General features: G+C 39.6%; 1 protein-coding gene across 1 annotated transcript in view; it reads right to left on the reverse strand.

Moving 5' to 3' along the window:
* Amph (amphiphysin) overlaps positions 1-16,219 on the reverse strand; it is a 38,658-nt gene that overhangs the window by 8,802 nt on the left and 13,637 nt on the right. The window lies entirely within an intron of this gene.

Here is a 16,219-nt window from a genome sequence, read left to right on the forward strand (position 1 = left end):
TCATGAGAGTTAACTTTAAATTTATGGTACGATCAAAGTATGTATAAAAAATATATATACGTATGGTTTGGGTACGTGTGCACGTGTGAAAGTATCATTCGAAAATATTCAAATGAAATAAATTTCAAGCATCTCGCGAGCACCGCGTGTACAGTTTCGAAAAGTAGAATCGTCGGGGGGATTTCTTAGCTTTTAGGAATTTATACGAGATATCTATCGAGGGATAGCCATACAGACGAGTTTCCAAGATTTTATTGCGTACGTCCCAAGGGAACACGTAAAATTGTGACTTGGCGTTACAGTATGAATACATCTGAGCAGTAACAAAATGTAAAAAAAAAAAAAAAAACTTGGATAAATCAAATTGTTGCTCGACAAGATATGCAACTTTGGCAAGCAAACCGTTTTTCCTTCAAGTTTTCATTGTGTTCACAAAAATATAGATAAAGATTGATAGAGAAAGAGAGAGAGAGAGAGAGAGAACGGATCAGCACAAGCAAAGTCGAGAAGTTGGCGAAGAAAAGCAAGTATATAGATGCATACAACACGAAGAGCGAACAAGTAACTATATTCCGGATTGTTTCGCGAGAAAATCTCTTATTTATACCTATCCTACTTGAACGTTCATTCACACGCGTTGCGCAATACAAATATGCGTATAGTATGTATATACAACCAAAGAGTACATTGACGCGCATAGTATTTTCTCACTCGTTTAACTATATATTAACATACTGTGTATATATATTACGTGCACAAATCATTATGGGTATACCTATATGTATAATACATATAATATGCAGCGAGTACGTAATACACATAAGCACGAGAGCGAACGTTTTCATTAAAGGCTCGACGTGAAAGTCACGGCAATGCCATAGTTATAAAGTAAAATATCCTTCATGGGGTAGCACCAGCTGTGGGACTCCAAAAAGTTTACTCGTTGCGTTGTACAGTTACTTTTACTTTTACACGGATAATACCGTAAAGATGCATTAATTTTTTTATTATATTTGATAGTCACTTTTATTGTGACGATCGGAGAAAGTGTAAATACCTGTGAAAAATTAAAATTCAACGATACAATTATATTCGCGAATAGGGCCCTTTTAATATTGAGTGCTTATAAGATAAGCGACAAAATGGTAAATGGCACGTGGTTTGCTCAACAAATTTTCTTGCTTGAACAGAATTGCTCTAGCTCCTTCCGAAGCTTGTTGTATCTCAGTTTTGTAAATATTAACAAAATTTTCAACAAATGAGCGACAAATTGTCCATATATATTTAGAAGTAGGGGTTGTCACTTGGTGCTGGTAGCTTAATGTACACGTTAATATAAATGTTTGACAAGTGTTTTCTGTACTGCACGCGTGTAAGATAATCACATAATAAACTGACAGATCAATAAACTGAAAGGCATCGGATACAATCAAGGAAACTGTATTACTTCCAGAGTCATTTCTGTACTCGATTTCATCTATATAGCGTTATCTTGCGCACAATTTTCGAGCGTCAGTTACCAGCGTTGAGTTGAACTACGTCTTTTTTTCGTCCTTAAAAACTCGCCGTGTAAGCAGAGCTACGTAATAAGGGTACGAGAAAAAAAAAAAGAACTCATTGGCACAGTTTCCACGAGCCGTGAGTGAAAAAAAATGCCGGAAGAAACGGCACCTTAATTCACGTTTGCAGGTGATGGTGAAAAAAAAAGGTACGACCTCCCTGGATATACACACATAATATAAAATGCTCATGCAGACAATAACTCTTTTTTTTCTTGACTTCTCGGTTATACATAAGTAGGTATATAATAGGTTGCACGTACGTGCAAGTACAAGGTCACGGTCCTCGTGGGTACGTACGTAAGAGTATGGGATGCGAGAAAAAAAAAATCCGCGCGTGTACACCACACTGTACAATTAATTTTCAAGTTTTTTTTTTTTTCTTCATTATTATAATCCGTTCTTTTATTTTTCCAAAAGTATTATATCAATATTATTTATTTCTCCTCTCAACAGCAGAAGCAAAGGAGCTCGCGTGTATGGGTATGAGATTCAAGTATGTTCTCAAAGAGTGCGTGCATTAAATTTAAACACACACACAGCGGGGGACGAGAGTGCCAAAAGGAGAGCCACGGCGAATAAGATAAGGAGGAGGCTGCCGCGTTAGCGCGGTTGTAAATCATACAGCTGCCGTCCGTGTGTACATGTGTGGCTCGCAAACGGTTTCTCTATTGTATATATATACGCCTGTACGTGCATGCTTTGCTTTTCATCTAGAAATAGACGTTTCAACCGTATATTACATGTATGTATATATTTTATACCTACGTTGAAGAGAAGTATAAGTGCACGTACCTATGCACCGGGACTATTTCAAAGTCGTCGTTTCATCGCGCTCCTGCTTCGCTGCAGTGCTTGCATGTACTTTTTGTATACCTGGATAATAACAATATGCCCGAAGCTATAAAAAAAAAAAAAAAAAAAAAAAAAACAGGTGTTGGTGCTCATCCATTTTTGTTCACACATCTTTTGGGATTAGGGGAGAGCTCGTCGCTGATATAATATGTATATAAAAACTCCCCTTGCTTAATAATCAACGCAGCCTCTTGCTTGTTGCACGCGCGTACGAAAGTGCACTCTGCAGAGTGGATGGGCGGCGCGCTTTCTGTTATCCACGTTTTCGATCGGCATCACATCATTATCATCATCACAAACAGAGTACAGTTATACGTGGGGCAATAAGGTGTACTCGCATTTTCAAATTTACGCGAATCATGTATGCAACTGCGATTGGGCGACCAGGGATGTTTATATTATATGCATTGTCTCAGATTGTTGGCGCCTGTATCCTATATGTATATGAATTACATGAATAGTTTGTCACGTAACAGCCATATATTTATTGTCGCATCAATCGTTTAAAAAAAAAAGCCACGATAAATCTATGGGCTCTGGTTAAACGTAATTTCAACTCGCGCGACTAACAAGTGTATCGCGCGCCCGAGAATCTACCTGCTCGTGGATCTTGGATCGGAGGAAGGTAGGGGCAGCGCTGGAGATGGTATGGAGATCCGTTACTTTGGCCACGACCTTCCACGGCTTCCGCCCGTGTGGTGCCGTACACGTACTGGCACACACTCGTATATATACATATACGTGCGCGATGGGCGCTTTGCATTCATTCACGGTTCGGCCGTGCAAGAGGGGTAAACATGCACTCGCGCAAATTATCATAGCCCGAGAACGCCCCTGATGCAGAATAGGAGTGTGATTTCGCGCTGCGTTGCACCTTTTGCCGACCAAACCTGTGCACGTACTTACATTATAATTATTATTATGTGGCCAACGCAATGTGAGCGAGGGCGCGGGCAGTGCCATGTATAATAATATATATTTATACACTCTGCATCACCATCACCTGGATGGCACGTGTCTATATGGGCACTCTTCCGTGCAATGACGACTCTGGCGTAATAATGTGATCCACGGCCTGTGGTTTGCGTGTGTATATACCTATATTTACGTGCAGGGAGAGAGAGAGAGAGGGAGAAAGGAAGCGTCCCCCGTGTTTGTTTGCCCACGCGTGTAACATTACGTCAATGGTTACCGCGAAAAGCGCCTGACGATTCGCTCTTGATCTTTTATTGTTGTATATAGGAGACAAGCTCCTGTACTTATACGATGCGTATACATATTCACGTTATTTCACGGTGATGCGCCCACAACGACCTACCTTGTCATCATTTGTATATGTTTACGAATAGGGGAAAAGAAGACGGTATATGACTCAAAAGTAAAGGTAAAGGTGTAACATTTTTCTGGTTTTTCTTGCCATCATCTAACTCTTATAATTTTTATCTGTTATTACCGTAGTTAATACAGTTTAAAATCTAATAAAGACTTAATCCATCGCTTTTCATCCATTTTGTTGTATCAGAGGAAACAGTTCTGATATACCGTTTACCTGCGATGCCTATTAACCGTTACACACGCGCACATGTCTGTCCAAAGGGCAATTAAATCGCACACACACCGCGTATGACGCCCCTGTACACTTGAATCACTTAACGAAACAGTAAAAGGAACTAAAGCTTGAAATTTGATTGATCACTGGCCCATGTACTCGCATGTACTTATACCAAAATGGCAATAAACACGAACGTATACTTTTTACGACCCGTTTTGCGCATACCTGCGTACACGTTATACATACACCCATATTTTTGTGTGTTTGTAATATAACCATAACATTTGATACGTACCAAAACAAAACTAATCTTAACTTTCATTGGCCAGTTGGTTTAAAAAAAAAAAAAAAAAAAAAGGATATAACTGAACAACTAATTAGTAAGGCGTTTTTAATCACGGAGTTTCTTTGCCTTTTATTAAAACTCTATAAATACATCATGAACTATGCATACATATTAAATCCCATGGATTCTATCGTGACGATATACGAGACTTTTAACGTATTTATATCAGAGTCTCGAACATTATATATTACTCCCAAGACTTTTTCGTGAGTCTCGAGATTTTTTTCGAGACAAAGTGAGACTTTGGCAGGTCTCGTCTCGAAGTATATGCATATAGATATGGCTACGGTGCACCGTGAAGGAATGCGTTGTTACGTATACACGTGTACATTGCAGCATATTACATCCGACAATTGCGCAACTTGTACGGATAAAGTTTCACGGTGCGAGCGTTATTACGGTGCAGCTGTTAATGGGTGCACGCACGCGTGTATAGGTACACCAACATCAGACGCAGCGCGTAATTACCATGATAGGCGTGCACCGCAGGTCGAATATTTATACGCTTAATGCGAAATTGCACGGGGGAAAAAAAGAGTAAAAAAAAAAAAAAATAAAAAAAAAAAATAAATAAATAAGAGCGCCATGCCGAGCGTAACGTGCAGTAATATGCACACCGCGCGAGGAGGCGGGGCCCGGGGTGTACGGCGCGTCAAGTGGAGTTATGTTAAACGGCTAACGGTTAACGAGAACGCGTCGGTGAAGTTAAAGCGTTAAAGCCATCCCCGCGGGATCGACGGACCGCCATCACCGTAATAAAACGCGGCATCGGTCCTCTCCCTCTGTCTCTCGAATCGGTAAGTGTACTCGTGTATGGGTTATACGTGTGTCGAATCTGGGTCGCATCGGCGCACGTGTTGTACACTTGTCCGTGTGTTACTCGCGGATGTACCCAAAAAGTTTTCTCACACTCGACGTGGCCCGCTGCTGTTTCTTGTGGGATGACCTTTCAAATGTTTTTTTTGTTTTTTGTTTGACTGGTTGGTCATGCGATGACTCGCAGCGTTAATTGTGACAATGATAAGGCCATAGGTACGATCTTAAGGGTTTCAAAAGTAGCTTCGAAATGAGGAAAAAACGAAGGAACCTGACCTCCGAGAAACGAAAGATCTACAGTCGGCGAGAATAGAACAGCACGCTTTCCTGGATTTTATTAATAGTTAAGCCAGATGACGCGAAAATATATTATCTTCTTCTCTCGTTTGTTAAGAGACTGTTACTGTATTTTTAGCCTCCCCCTGATTTTATTTCCATTAAATGACGAAAATTTGACTTTTGCGAACTAAGTAGGATATTTTTTCATACTCCTACAAAAACGTACGTTGTGTCTGACGAAAAAAAAAAAAAAAAAATTATTTTCTTCACTTTACCGGAATTTCCTCAATCGGACGGGTAATCCCATTTCTTTTGAAATTGAAATTTTCAATGTTTTAGATCTACGTACATGGGTTTCCAGAAGCAAGCAATGCCAAAGGCTCGCCAAGTGGAAATAAATCATGAAATACTGTGAATAAAAATAATTTTATTGTCTTTTCAAATTATTTTCAAACTGCACGAATATTTTACAACCTTCACTATAATCGGTACTTATCCGGACAACCGTAAACTATGAGACAGTTTTCTGAAACTTCCACTTGTAAAACGTATTAAACTGATTGAGTATACCCACTGAATGCGCAATTATTCCTCCAAAGTGACAAATTATTTTACACGCTGTTATAAAAATTGCACAAACGTGCAGTCGTATACAAAAATTAATTGTTTCCTGGAGCATAGGTGCATTGCGTGGTCAATTGCAAAGTATACCCAATAGTTAAACACAAAAAATCCGGGACGCGTAAAAATACATAATGGCTGAATAATTCGACAAATAAACTGTTGAGTTACATTTATTAAACAGATTTATTCAGATGCTTATTAGGTATCTTAATTTTTCTCCAAAGCTCTAAAAATTAGTTAAAACAGTTTACACGTGAGTTTTACCACAACATATACGTACATCAGCTTGCCCCATTCACTCAGAGCCAGAGCAGAGTATGGGTATCCTCAGTATTAATTGCATTTTTTGTGTCCCTTCTATACCTACTCTCTCTCTCTCTAATTATCCGCTTTCGTTATTCAAGCAGCCATTAGAGTTGATACTATATACTGTATCATCCGCGGTACTATGCATGTACACACTGAACCCAATTGCAATCGTGACTAAACCAGTAAATTTTCGTGCATGTTATCGCTATTTCTTGTTACGATGATGGTGAGTCGTGAATTTTAGAGCTATATAAGCTACAACTGTATTGAACATGACGAATGAAATTTTCAGCACCAAAGCAAAGTTGTATTTTGTAAAGTTTATAGAGATGAAAATAATGCTCGACAAACAATCGCCCAAAGTAAAAGAACTGATGAGAGTGAGACCAAGACGCATATTATACATATATATATTGTGTACTTATAATGCATCAGATCAAGAAAAGAGAGAGACCGGACGTGGACCGCTGCAGTTTCCCCCGACAGTCTGAGTGGTTGCACTCGTATAATATTATGTTATACACATACTGTGTGAGCTCGTAATGGTATACACGTATATTATATATGCTGTGCGTGTGCATACCCGATCCCATAGTATTTTCTTTCGTGTGCCACTATCGCCCCTGTAACCATGTAACCGAATAGTGCGAGCTGCTGCCGTTGCTTACATTAAAACGATACGACTCCTCAGGCCGAGAGAGATAACGGAATCCTCGTGCCGTTCTCTCTGTGTGTGTGTGCACTTGGATACGTGGGCAGGTAGGTATTACATACACCTTGTGTGTGTAAATAAGCGCGTGGCCTACAAGTAAAGGGACAGGGGGTCAAGAATGCTTTCAAGGCAATCGGATATACTTGCTTATACTTCTTGACTCGATTCTCGCGATGATTCTGGGTGCATTGCATTCTGTACCTACGTGAGAGAGAGGCCGTTCCGCTTTCCCTTTGTAGCTTAAATATGTATATATGTATTTATTTAAGGTATACCTGTAGGGTGTCTCGCACGCTTCTCTTTAGACAAGTGACAACTGACACTATGCATATATTATATTATACGAGAGGTGTGTAAGTATAACCATAATATCATATACTTGTGGTAACACCGTTGTTAATTCGAGTAGGTTTACGTGTATATATGCATAGTTTCGGTGCACCGATAAAGGTAACAATCATAACGACGCAAAAAAAGTCGGAAAAACATAAATTCATCAGAAAAAAAAAAAGAACAAAAAAAATACATGACTCACCGTCCAGTTAACCGAGAGCCTGTGCTAGCGTCGTAATGTACTGCGAAAATAGAGGATTCAAAAAAAAAGGAGGAGGATAAAAGTCGTCGGTTCAACTGTCATACGTAAATATATATATATTGTACGCGCGCGTCCTCGAAATATTATTATGTCTCTTGGCGCGTTCGCGGAAAAAACCTCTTGAATGTGTGTGTATTAGGTGTACGCAAAGTGCTCAAATGAAAGGGGGACAAAAAAGAATGCGCAGAGTAGTTGGACTTAACTTTGCGCTTTGCACATTTTTACACGTATTGTATAACAAATATAGAGACCGATGTGCCTTATACAGATGACGCACTTTGTACTATACGTGCAAAAAAAAAAAAAAAGGTTTAAAATATGTGGTGTAAAGTGTATAACACCAGTATACCAGGGACTACGATAAACGTTTGCATTGACGAGTCGTAAGACTAAAATTAGCAACTTTTTTGTTGTCGCTCTACGCAATGAAAAGAGAAACGGCGAAAAACAATCGTTTTACGAGATGGAGAAAACACAAGCACCGCAGAGTCCAAATAAACATTGGATTTTCGCGCTCCATCGCGCAGTCAATGAAACGTTCGGGGCAAGACATTTTCGAAAATTTATTTTTCTACACGCACGCGTGAACGCGTAAAATTGAAAAACGACTGCTTCCGTCGCCTATTAAACTCGAGCCCGTGTGCACTAGCTCTGGCGTTTTCAAAGAAAGCAGCGTCAAAGGACCCGTAGGGGGGGAAAGAAAAAAAAAAGAAAAATCCCAGCTTCCAAGGTCAAGCGAGCGATTTCGCCGATATTCTGCATTAGGAAGGAGACACCCACGCTGCCCAAAGACCGGGGTCCGTATTAGGCGAGACAATATAACCACGCCTCTTCATACATATAACATCCGACGCTGTTGTCTTTTTCAAAACCCACGGCCTATTAAATTTCCTTTTTCTCGTCTCCGTATCGTCGCGACGGATCGCATTGTTGCCACGGAAGTCTTTTTTTCTTCTTCTTCCGCCAGCTCACACATTGTATATGTTTTTCAAAACAGCCTTGAATCAACCAGACGCTGGAGAGCAGCTGAGACGACTGGGAGTCTCCTTATTGTAACTTTGAAAGAAAAACATAAAACTTATAATGATGTTCTCGAGTTTGTCGTTACATCGTCGGTCATCGTGTATCTGTTTCTTCGAACGTTGGAGGAGAAAAAAAAAAAAAAAAAAAAAAAAACCAGCGCTATAGTAAAAACAATCGGCAAAACTCGTGATGAATCGCTTACGATCAGATGGCGAAACAAAAGTGCTCAATGTAATCCAATTAAAACATTTGCAGAACCAATATCGTTGTAATAGTATATACATGTAACAGGACAGCACTTGTATCAAAAAGAAGATGTCTATAACGCAAGGATCCGTCGTCGTCATCGTTGTTATGACCGCACGCGCGCGTGCACCGGTGGATATCGCAAACATGATAATATATATTAAACGAGCACCGCGTATACGTATACAGCTCGAGACGATGACTATACGGCGATGATGCCGCCTGCATAAAATTACGTGCAGTCATCATCGTAATCGTCGTTGTCGAACGGCTCGCGTGGATGAAAAGAGCGAGAGGCCGGGTGGGCTTAATTAAATTAGCGCAGCCGACCGAGGCGGAGCAACAACCAAACAGCATACCAACTTGTGAGGAAAAACAAGGGAGATGAGATAAGAAAAAAAAAAAAAAAAAATTGTTAAAAGCCAGAGGCGAAACAATATATTATCGTCAGGTAAATCGTGTACCACGTAAGGTATACAGTTTATATGTGAGTATGTTATGTACAACACCTACACACGTGAAGCAGCAATGCATGACTGATGAATAACTTATGGGACCTGGTATGTGAGCTACAAAAAAAAAAAAAAAAAACTGCAAGTTACCGTGTGGATGAAAATTGTAAAAATGGCTCATCAAAGTCATTCGTTGGTTGCTTATTTTTGCAGAATCGAGCAAAACTTTGGCTGGTAATAAATTTTCTCAAAGGCTTGAAAATTTCGCAATTTAACTAAAAAAAAGAAAAAAACAATTTTGACCCCAAAATCATACACCGATTTACACATCCGAAAATACTTACTTGTACCACCTATATGTTAAGAAGAGGGAGAGAAAGTAAATAATGATAATAATTAAATGAAGGTGGAGATCTGTGGGTACATAGTAGATGATAATAGGAAACGAGGAGGGTAGAGCCACAAGACAGGTATACCTATGTACCTACGCTGACACAACCGCGCAACAAACACGGTGTATAAGACTTTCTATGATTGTACCCGAGCATTGGCGCGTCATTTGATTATTCTAAGCCTTTCCACATACTCTCTCTCTCTCTCTTTTCCTTTCTCCAACTGCACTCGCATTCTATTTTTTGCGCGTACTCGCGGCACCTCCTCCTTTTTTCGATTCGATTGGCACAACTCGCGACCGCGACTCCTCCTCGGGACCTCTGACAAGAATCGTCGGTCGTGAAAGCTGCGTATTATTGAATGTTCTGGTCCTTTTCACCTTTAGCCACGCCAGCGTCGTCAATTCAGTATATACAATATCATAGCAAAGTATAAATCAGAGAGAGAAAGGACTTATTGTATGAAGTGTACTTCTATCGGATTTTACAAACATATACATATATACGTATATATTTATATAAGTATATTAATTTTTAGGTAGTATTAATTTGATGCAATTGATGACGCGTTACAGCTAAATTGGACGTATATGAAAGTAAATATATTTATTTTATCGGTTAATAAAAATAATTTACTTATGAAAGAAACAAATCCTTGCTATGAAAATTTACTTATTATGACAATATAGACAGCTGCATATATTTATGTGATCGATTAAAAATGATGCAGTGCACAAAGTGTAGATACACTTTACCTATACGTACATTAAAGTATCCTGTAGGTGTATCGATGGTATGTGTTGGTATTAATGGTACCTACCCTTGGTTACCACGTAAATATGTATAACATATATTATAATGTAGGGACTAATGAAATACACCTTGTGGCAACTGAAACAGTTCGAGGTTCAAAAAAGTATTGTAATGGGTATTGCTCGAACGATCAAACGTAACTTACGCATAGCACATATATTTATATCATAAAGAGAAAGGACTGCATGCATAATGTAATATATCTACTCATATAAATTAACCGAAGAACAAGCGAACGGCAACGGCAGTCATGCGATGAACTTATGCATAGCATACATATAAGTACATCAGTACTGGATGAGATTACGCATTGTTTTATCAGTCGAAGCGCGCACAAGGCCGCGGTAGGGCATCCCAACGTGTTTTTTTGCGTACGTACATACTTTGTTTGTGTTGACATATATGTGTAGTACAATCTTCACTTTTACAAAGGTTCAAGTATATACGTATATAATACTCAAGACTTATACATATTACATGTATAATATGCCGTGACTTTGGCTGTCGCTCTGCACTTGCTCGTTACAAACTTAATAATATACGAGAGGTACAGGCTACGTCATCATGGTCCATGTGACAATGGCTAACTCGTATATACATTGGTACATTTTAATTGTCGCTCGATAAGAGATAGGAGAGGGAGTAAGGAGGGTGGAGGGGTGAAACGCTTCGCATAACAAAACAAGATACGTGCCGTATCGATTGTGTATGATAGACCACATAACGATTAGCGGCTATGTGCTTTCGGTGAAATTTAATCAGTAGCCACGCGGTGTACGTATAGATTTTAATTAACGGTACGTTTTCACCGGAGAAATCTTTTAGATTAAATTTCAATGTGAAATTCATTGTAGTTAATGAAATAATGAGATTCCATCGATAAAGGGTACGTACGAAATTTTGAATGTAACAAATGTATTGTAAAGGTGTATTTTTCTATACTTGGTTCGATCTGAAAATTTCCATTTCTTAATTACAATGGTGTACAACTTGGAAAATGAGACATACACCAACTGACTGATGAATTCAAAGTATGCAAAAATAAAATTCTTTGGAGAAACAAACAAAAAAAAAGTATACACAAACAATGGTATTTGCCATTGTAATTATTATTATTATTGCGCACAATCGCAAATAAGCTTCGCATACCGAGTATAAACAATAATAATCATAATAAGACTAAAAAATCGTTCCAAGCGAATCTCTTCGCGTTGCACATGGTTAATATGAGTATCGGTCGGCAATGTCGGCATACCTGTTTGTATAGATATATGTAGGTACATACATGTAGGTCAACGACTCGGTCCCGCGAATAACCCCTCCAAAAATAAGGATCGGGACGTACCTCGGTCGGACGAAAACAACTTAGCCATCGGCCAGCCGAGAGATCATTAAAGAAAAAAAAGCCCATCACGACACCAGGAAAGAGAGAGAGAGAGAGAGAAAGGCAGAGACACACACACACACACACACACACACACGTCGTACGGTATATATAACATCACATATTCAATTGCCAGAAGAAGAGGAGGAGGAGGAGCAGAGAGAGCGTTTCACCGGCTCGCGGATGCCGCGGTCGCGAGTAAATCGACCTTTGCTCGGATATGTGTGTAATATAACATATAGCTGGTAAAAAATCACCGCTACATAAGACGCGGACGAGTAGCAACACGACCAAGGTTGAGAGAAGCAATTGTTCGATAAAATGTATGATATGCAGGTGTACCCATTATACCCATTGCCCATTGTTTTTTTCGATTGCTTCGCGACAAGTCGACACTCGAGCTGGTTTTTCGTTATTCCCTTCTTTTCTTATCTCTTAGCTATACCTGTTGTAGAGAAAAAATCACGTATGGAGGAGCCAATTGTTTAACACATTTAATGAAGAAGATGATGGTATATTATACGTTGCATGACCGGTGGAGCGTAAATTTGTAGAATACCTTGACGGTTCGTGTTGTACAGCATCACGGTTCGCTTGTTTGCGTTATACAACGATGCTCCTCTTTTATATGTAATACAACTTGTGTTTAATAAATATGATATATACAATCGCACTGTACAACAACGCTATAAATACGTTGCAAAGTATAAAATGTATGCACGTTCTTTCCTTTTCTGCCGTAGATGATTGTGCCTCCACGTGGGCCCTTTATGTAAAAAAATGCACGTGTGTAAAGCCAGTCATGCGTGCGAAAATGTTTCCGTGATTAGTGTTGCAGTTAAGAAATTATGCATACACAAGTTATTGCACGTGCGGTACAAATAGAGCCAAATCACGCAATGGTACATCCTTTGGCGATTCGAGACGCGCGTTTAATCAGAAAAAAGAGTAGCACGCGTCACGTTGCTCTGCTACAATCTCAAACGAATTGATGTGTAATATGTACATGTACTTGTGTAGTCGAGTGGTAAACTCTTGATGCACTGATTTTTTAGTGAGTACAAAACGTTATGTGTGCATATTGTGGCCTTGACTAACCGTTTTCTCGTCAATTATATATACGGTTTACAACTGCACAACCTTATAACGTGCAAAAAAATGTATATAACTGTGCTAAGCAAGTGAATTTATGAAAAATGTAACTACGATTTTTACTTGTACAGCTACTTTTTTTTTTTTTTTTTTTTTCTCTATCCATCTGCTTGTATTCCCTCAGGTGCAGGGTAATAATACCTGCACCCCCAGTGACCAATTCTTATTTTTCCGTTCCACGTAAATAATTTACGATTCACTTAAATGGTTGGTATGTAGGTAGGTACTTGTCCACTTTTTGCTCAGTTAAAAACCTAAGGCGCTCCTGTGGAGTAACCGGTCGTGCCTGAAAACTGGACGCAGGTCGAAAACAAACAGAGGCGGGTGAGCGAGACAAGCAACGAATCAAGAGTGAGGAGACACAAAACGCAATTATCGTGGCCGTGTCGTTGTTGTTCCTTTTCGTGGGGCGCGGAAATCAGCCTTTTGTCGTCGTCGCGGCCCATTCAACGAGGCCGGGCCATTCAGTGGTCGGTAATAGGTACACCGGATGTCAAGATTTTTTTACAAAGTCATTCGTACACGTATATGAACGTATGTTTGTACGTCCGTGAAGCTGCAAAGTGCCCCACCCCACAAGCTGCCCATTATATACATATACACACCTTGAAACGACAAGTGCGTTTGCGTGGGTGTAGCTTGACGAGGTGCCGGACATATGCAAGTTGTATGTGCAATTTCAACAACTACTTGGATGGAAAAGCTATACCGAATGGTGTTTTTGTATGGCAATCCCGTCTGCAGGTCGTGCAGGGCACGAAATTGTCAAGCCCTCATGTGTAAATATAGCTGGTTCGCGGATGAGACAACCATATGTTATTGGAACGTAGGGGAGAGACGACAACTTTGCTCTTTCAATCTACAGTAAGTAGTCGATGCCGTGAAAAAGCATCGTGCCCTTTTTTGCCGTCACCTCGCTGGTTAAGGTGGTTCTTCACGATGGTGCCGTATCAAAGCGACACGGGACCCTGTGGTTTTCTAATTTTCGATTAGCTTATTATTTGCAACCTAAAATATGTTTTACTGGCACTTGACTATAATATCATTGTATTTACGTACAAATAAACAAGCTAATAAAGTCAGAGTAAGAGTTATAAAAAAATTTTTTTTTGATGCAAGGTTCTGAAAATGGCATGTACGCTCCTACTCAAGCAGACGTTGCCGCAGTTTACACGGCAGACATTTCGTTTACGATTAAATATCGTATACTAATTCCCTGATCAGCCCAAACTTTTATTATGTTATTAGAAAGCTGAAAAGTTCTTCTTTCACTGCAAACTTTTTCTATTACGATCTTAAGTCTACTTTACGAGATATTACATGATATCGTAGTATGGAAAAGTAACCTACATAAGAATACATGTTAAAAGTGCATTTTTTGACTGACTTGTTTTCAAAAATTTGCCTGATAAAGGGACTTAAAATTTTAAGAGAAGATGCCTTATAACTTTAATAACAATCCCTTCAAATTTCCCTGTAAGTTTAAGTAAATGGGTTAGGTGAAGAACCACCTTAAGCAAAAAAAATAAACGGTCTCACAGTGCCGATGGAGGGACAAATTTAAACATCTTGTGGTACATATAAATCGGAACAAAAAAAGGGGTGAGGAGGAGACAAGGGAGGCGTTTTCGAGAATGGGCACCTGCACGGCAAAACTGCGAGCACAGTATGAAAAATACACGTATAGACAAGAGTTACATGTGGGTGCAGTGTTACGTAAAGATTTGCTTGCACAATTGCAGCGTGTGGTATGTGTGTACTGTGGAGAGGCGACGAGGGCAAGGAAAGCGAAAGGTGGCTCCAGCAGCTGTCTATACATTATAACGTATAGAAGATGTTATGAAGGTAGTAAGTATCATCTAGAGAATAGGAGGAGGAGGAGGAGGAGGATCACGGGATCAGACACGAAAGGGGGTAAAAAAAATGTCGGTTATGCGAGGCGCGCGAAAAATCGTGACTTCCGCGCTTAGTCGGCGCACCTTTTGCGCGCGCTCTCCCTCGCATATTTTTGTTAGTTAAGTACACATAGATATACAATATATTTATATTGTACACCTACAAGTCTCGTATGTACCTATACCCTATAAACTAGACGCCACTATTTTCTCTATGTGTGTTCCTATATGTTTTAAAATGTTGTATCTGATGTACCTGATGCACATTAGTAAATGCGTATAAAAGTGATTACCTTTTATACCTGTATAGGTACAATATATCCTGTATGTGTGTTTTCCATACATTTTTTTGTAACCACATACATAGATGTATTATCTACTGATTGGATGTTCATAGGTACGTAAGGTCTTACATTTTTTAAATCATCGACTTCGTCGTCTTAATTTCGCTTTCGAATTTGGCAGACTCGAATGCGTTTGGGCGCTACTCAAAGAAGGGATTACGCGACGAGCATTAGATTCTTCTTCCTTTCTCGCGATGCTCGGTACAGGATTTTTCGTTTCGCGTCAAATAGTAATACAGCGTGCCAGTGTGCACTTAAAATTGCACGCGAAAACCTGTAGTTTTCGTTTTCGCGCTCTCACTCCGATAATAAGAGATAATGACTGCTGCCGGTGTGCAGCGGTAGCAGCTTATATATATCAATGAGGTATGGTATTGAGTTTAATTTTTTTTTTTGCTTCTCCTTAAATGCGTGACTCTTACGCAACGTTCGAACAGCTGAGTTATGTTGACGTTAAATTTGATGAACAGTTGCAGGTGAGCGACGTAAAAAGGAAAACAAAAGTACTTACGAGTACTTACATGTGTCGGGATTTTGCACTGCTATATGATGATTATGTCGGATCGATCGGAGGCTGGCGAGTAAAACAAACAGACGAGGTGGAATCGGCGATTGACCGGGAAAATTAATGCGCACTGAATGATTTTGTGCCATCTTGGCTCGGCTCACTTGTTACTCGTTGTAGTTGTTACTTGAACATTTTTCGCAACACAGTGCTAGTATCACGTGTTACCCGCTTTTAATTTATAATAAAGGAAATTGCGCAAAAACGTGCCGATCTAAGATCGTTCATCATCATCAGATTCTTGATTGCATGTACGAAAAGTGTAACGGGCAATACCAACGATGACCATGATGATGATCGAATTCT

This window comes from Copidosoma floridanum, unplaced genomic scaffold (genome assembly GCF_036245765.1).
Source record: "Copidosoma floridanum isolate Cflo_tuat_1 unplaced genomic scaffold, Cflo_Japanese_pri ptg000009l, whole genome shotgun sequence".
NCBI lineage: Eukaryota > Metazoa > Arthropoda > Insecta > Hymenoptera > Encyrtidae > Copidosoma > Copidosoma floridanum.